The sequence below is a fragment of the Pinus tabuliformis genome, chromosome 9, assembly GCF_031772625.1.
Source record: "Pinus tabuliformis cultivar Carrire ecotype Pingquan chromosome 9, CPIR1, whole genome shotgun sequence".
Lineage (NCBI taxonomy): Eukaryota > Viridiplantae > Streptophyta > Pinopsida > Pinales > Pinaceae > Pinus > Pinus tabuliformis.
Window position 1 is genome coordinate 1517903649 of NC_142307.1, and position 6381 is coordinate 1517910029.

Here is a 6381-nt window from a genome sequence, read left to right on the forward strand (position 1 = left end):
CTTTTAGGACAAATGAAATAAATAATAAATATAAAGTGAATTATATTTTACTATGTCAGAAGTATTTTAGAGTTTAGTGTGAGGGCAATGTTATAGTAATGTAAATGTTTATAAATATTTATGTCATTTTAATTTAAAAATATTAAAAAATAAATGTGCTCATCCACGATTAAAAATAATACTAATAAATATAAGGTGAATTATATTTTATTATGTGAGATATATTTTACAGTTTAGTGTAGAGGTGATGTTATAGTGATATAAATGTTTAGAAATATTTATATGTCATTTTAATTAAAAACTATTAAAAATTATGTTGAATTTAATATGACAAAAATGTTGCAGTGTCATAAGAAAATGTACTAAAAAGTTAAAAATAATAAACATAATGAAATCCAATTTATTATATTATAATTTTGTTTCTATTAATTAAATTAACCGTTTTTAAGATAAAAGTATATTGTAATACACATATCACATTAAAATATATAACATTTAAATATTAGCTATAAATTAAGATCCATTTTACTGTATAAATTAAAATAATGATACAGTAACGATAATTCTTATGATGAACTTACAATATACAAATATTTTTAATCATCGATATTCACTCACTTTACCATCAATACTATTAAGTTACAAAATTCCTTTATTACAACACCATCAGCAATTGCTGTGGTTTATCAATGTCAAATGCCCAAAATTATAACTCATTTCACAATTGAAATATTTATATTAATTTAATTTTATTACATTTTTAATTAAATTTAAATGAAAAGAAAAAGTTAATTAGGTTTGAGATATGGCTAAACCTTCTATACTCATTACTACTAAAAAAAATGTCAAGAATATTTTGTGTGTATATATATATATATATATATATATATATATATATATATATATATATATCCAAAAAAGGTTAATTACTTTTGAGATATAGCTAAACCCTCTATGCTCACCACTACTAAAAAAATATGTCACGAATATATTATATATATATATATATATATATATATAAATTTGGCAAGGCTATATCTTCAACTGTTCAATATATCACTCCGACAAGTAGGAAATTAAGAAATTAAACCTATGACTTCACATAAAGAATATTTTAATAAGAATATTCAATAAAAATTAAATCAAATTTCTAATAAAATAAAAAATAAAATTATCATTCCCACAAGCAGGAAATTAAGAAATTAAACCCGTGACTTGAATACCTTAATAAGAATATTCAATAAAAATTAAATCAAATTTTTAATAAAATTAAAAATAAAAATAAAAATAATTTTATACAGAAATATGTTGCATTTATATCATATAAATAATATATAATATTATTAAGAAACAATGTAGATATATCTTTGAAAATTTTCATTCCCTATAGAAAATTAGTGAATTCAAAATTAAAAAAAAAAAGTGAATTCAAAATTGAAAAAAAAAAAATTGAATTCAAAATTAAAAAAAAAAAAATGTGAATTCAAACCTAAAAAAAAGATGTACTTCTTTAATTTTTTATATTATTAATTTTTAATTTTGAATACTAACCACTAATAAATATATATAAATAAAAATACTTATTAATTCCAAGATCACACAATCTAATTTGAAGCTGTTAGTGAATTCAAAATTAAAAAAAAAATTATACTAGTTTAATTTTTTATATTATTAACTTTTAATTTTTAGTACTTAATACTAACCATTAATAAATATATATAAATAAAAATACTGATAAATCTAACAATTTTTGAACAGCTGATACTTATTAATTCCAAGATCACATAATCTATTTTAAAGCTTTTTAGTACTAATACTGCGCCATTCAGATATATATAAATAAATACTGATATCTAACAATTTTTACAGCTGATACTTGTAATTATCACATAATCTATTTTAAAGCTATTTTATTCATAATTAACATTTATACTATTTTAATTGTTTGTATTATTATAATTTTTAATATAACATTAATAAATGTATATATATATATATATATATATATATATATATAACCATTTTTAAACAGCTAATACTTATTAATTCAAAGATCACATAATCTACTTTAAAGCTATCGAGCTGGCCGAACCATCCTCACACTTTCACCCAAGATGTTGGATATTATCTTTTTAATTCTACATTCCGTAATTTTGGCATTTTATCTGAAAAAAAGGTAAAGAAAAGCAGACAACTTCTCCATCCATTTTGGCATTTTATCTTAAAAAAAGTAAGGAAAAGCAGACAGCTTCTCCATCCATTTGGAGGTGAAGGCATGGGGAACACGATTACCTGTTAACCTAGATATTTGATTTTATCATTTAGCCTGGAAATAATTTTGACATTTTATCTATTCTCAGAAAAGACGGTGACTGCACTGTAATCAGTAAGTCGTTGTCTTCGTGATCAGCGTCGTTTAGCGATGTGCTGATTCTTGGTATCATTGAACTGATTGTGGTATCCAGGGATAGATGCTAGAAGTTGCATCTGCTGGGAACGTATTTTCTGCATCATTGCCTGTGTTGTTGTTATTTGTGATTCCAGGTCTGATATTTGTTGTTGAAGCTGCTGTATTATGCCTGCACATCCGAATACAGGATCTTGTAATCGTGCACTTGCTTCGGAGACCATACTATTTATTGCTTCAACTCCCTGGTCCCACGGAAGATCCTGCCACAGTGCAACGTGTTATAAGATGAAGATCGAAGCAGAGAAATCTCCATTTAGAAAGCGAGATCAAAATGCTTTTATAGCCCCACGTGGAAGAGATAAAGAAGGATTGATTTTTGAAAACGCAGACCTCCATTTTATCTCTGTATTTGTTGGTCCTATTTTCCAGGTTAAAAGAGATTCTATTATAATAAGTGAGCATAAACTCACCAAATTCCAAATAGGATCCTTTTAAGCAAATATATGTTCTAGATCTTTTCTTCTAACGGGGTTCCTAAAGAGCTATAAGTTTCTACACCATATGTATCCAAGCTTAAAATGATTTAGTATTACGGAAAGAGAAATCTGAGGTGAAGATGGTTTAATACTAAAAGATAGGAAAATCTGCTAAAAGATATTGTTGCAACTTACTTGAATCAATTTGATAACATTGCAGGCACCAAACACCTGATGCAATATTGAGAACTTGTGGAAATCATTTGAGGTAAAACGGTAAAGGATCGTACAACTATCCAAACATTCTTTCTGCTCCATGTTGCAATGAGAATGGAAAGCAGCGGATGGAGATGGGGAGCGTGGCTTCTCTTCAGCGTTAGTCATCATCTGCATAACTCCAACGAAGATTGGCACAAATAAGAAAGATAAGCGTTCAGTCATTTAATACAATGGCAATTCGTTAACAAGAAAGATAAGCTTTCAGTCATTTAATACAATGGTAATTCGTTAACATGAAAGAAAAGCGTACAGATTGGGAAGTGAAAATGCTAAGCCTTACGTTACCTGATCAAAGTTGCGCTGCCAATAGAAAGATGGTTGATTGATTGTCACGAAGTTGGTATCACCACAGACAGGTCCGCTACAAATCTCTAGTATTGGGTTCTACAAATATAGGCAGATCGAACCTGTGTGCAATTATCAGGGTCACGCGTCTCCCATGTAATCAAGTTTCGAACTGTACGAATAGACACGCTTTCTTGCCCGTCGCAGACGGCAGAAACCGTGTTGCCGTCATTCCAGAAACCAAGTTGTGTCACGCGTGTAATAAAGTTTGGCCGTGAATTAAATGTGAGAGCATCACCCGTGTCGTAGTTATAGAGACCATTCAATGTCGAGGGACAACCCGCTGGGACTACCGGTCGGAGAAGTGTATGAACTGACACGCTTTCTTGCCCATCAGAGACGTCAGAAAACGTGTCGCCGTAATTGCGCAAACGACGGAAGCTTTGATGATTTCGAAATTTACGGCTTTCAACTCAATTTATTTAGTAAATTATGGGCGATTCCTATTTCCACCTCAGTTTTTTAATTAATGCTCCCTGACATGCGGGGCGATAGGGAAATGTAAGGGAAAGTGGAATAAGAAAGTAGCAGGAATAAACGGCGAGCTTTATATTTCCCTATCGTCCCCGCATGTCAGGGGGCATTAATTAAAAGGGAAATATAAGGGAAAGTGGAATAAGAAAGTAGCAGGAATAAACGGCGAGTCTTATATTTCCCTATCGCCCCCGCATGTCAGGGGGCATTAATTAAAAAACTGTGGTGGAAATAGGAATCACCTATAATTATGGGTATCGCTTAGTTCAATTATTGGACGTTTCTGAATTCTATATTATTATATTTTATTTTATCCGGGGAATTTTGTTTGTAATTAATTTTTTAATTTTATATTATATTATATATTTTAAAATTATATTTATGAGTAATATTGGTATGATTTTGATAAAATTTAAATTTCAGAAAATTTGGGTTATTATCCAGTTTTAAGATTTTAAACGTCCTAAAGATTTTTTATCGTGTTTAATTTATTTTTATTATCAAAAATACAATTCAAGTGCTTTTACCCCTAAATTTTTTGAAAAAAATAAGTAGCCATTTTTAAATGTTCAAATGAGTTCCCTCTGTACACTGGGCCTAATTTAATTATTAAAATTTTTGAACTTTTATATTATATTTTATTTTATTACGAGGAATTTTGTTTAAATTTTAGTGAGGGATTTTAGAGTATTTATATATTTATAAACTTTTAAATTTTTTTAAGAGTAGATTTTGTTCAAAATTTAATAGAGATTTGAATAGTAAATTTTATCGGTGTAATATTTAATTGACTAAATTCATTTATAAATTTCAAAGAAATAAAAACATATCAAACCGATACTATTGTATTTTATATAATCTCTTTAAATGTCTTTTTATTAATATTCTAGGGAAACTAGTTTAACTAATCGATTGTACTAATTGTGTGATGAGACTAAACGAGAAATTTTCGGGCTTCTTCCTTGTAAATTACATTTGTAAATACTATAGGGCCGCCAGGGGTAGCCAGATCTTGCCGACGGCATCGACGTGCATGCAACAACTATTGCATGTTTCAAATTCTTCGAGAATGTTTCGACAAAGTTTAATGTAAGTATTGAGACAGCTCGTTGTTGAAGATTCCCCGCTCTTCTTATGGTCAACCATAATTACCAACCAGTACAGATGTGAAATGACCCATTGTATTAGGAATTTTAGGTTAAAATTTGACGAGTGAATTGCATATCACAAGGAGATTCAGCGAACACACCATTAAACGGTTAAATGTTTTAACAATTAACGGTTCTCAAATATATAAAATGTTTAGCAATTTTATCTCAAATTTAATTTGAGATTATGAAATATTATATTATTATTATTTTATTTTATTTTATTTTTAAGGTTTTTTTCAGAGGATTTTATTTTTAAGGTTATAGCCAAGCTGGATATTAAATTGGTGAAATGCAAATTATAGTTGCGTATTATTTCTCAAGTTGTTTATCTATTACATATAAATTAGCACAACTACATTAATAAATGTGGTTGATATAAGTCATGAGCGTCAACTTAATATATATTATAAACTCAATTTGTTAAATTAATATATTAAAATATCAAATCTAAGATTAATATAAAAAATCTAAGATTATAAAGTCAAGAAATCATAAACCGAAGGGATTATTAATAGTATAAATCCAAGGAATTAAAAAACCAATGAGATTAACATTGTAAACCCAAAGGATGAATGATTAATAAATCGAATGATTAATGAACTCAAAGAATAAATATTGAGAATCCAAAAGAATAATAATAAACCAAAGGAATTAATATTAAAAACCTAAAGGATTATTAATATTGCAAACCTATGAAATCCATAAACCCAACACATTAATATTAAAAACCCTTGGGATTAATATTAAAAATTCAAGAGATTATTAATATTACAAACCAAAGCATAAATATTCATGGGGTTTAATATTGTTCCCTTGGTTTACAATATCAATCCTTTGGGTTTATTAATCTAAGGCTAGGTTTTAATATTATTCCATTGGGTTTAATATTATTACCTTGGGTTTATAATCCCTTGGGTTTTTAGTATTAATAAATGTGGTTGATATATGCTCATAGACTTCAATGGATATGAATACAATATTAATATTAATATTGATATTAACAAATATAAAAATAATACAATAATAATAAACCCAACATATTATTATTATAAGCCTAACAGATTAATAAACCGAAAAGATTACTATTTGAAACTCAAGAGATTAATATAGATAACCCAAGAGATTAATATTATAAACCCCATCATTAAGATTATACGCAAGGAATGTGAATGCTTATATTAATAAACCAAATGGATTGATTTTTGCATTCAAGCTTTTGTGATCCATAATGAATTAAACAAAGTCT

The 6381-nt window shown here is 27.7% G+C and overlaps 1 pseudogene across 1 annotated transcript; it reads right to left on the reverse strand.

Moving 5' to 3' along the window:
* Positions 1-2108: 2108 nt before the first annotated feature.
* LOC149154377 (LOB domain-containing protein 11-like) lies at positions 2109-3565 on the reverse strand (annotated as a pseudogene). The gene is made up of 3 exons (XR_016263314.1): positions 3451-3565; positions 3082-3273; positions 2109-2670 (listed from the first exon to the last, which is right to left on the reverse strand). The product of XR_016263314.1 is annotated as an LOB domain-containing protein 11-like (transcript).
* Between the last annotated feature and the right edge of the window lie 2816 nt (positions 3566-6381).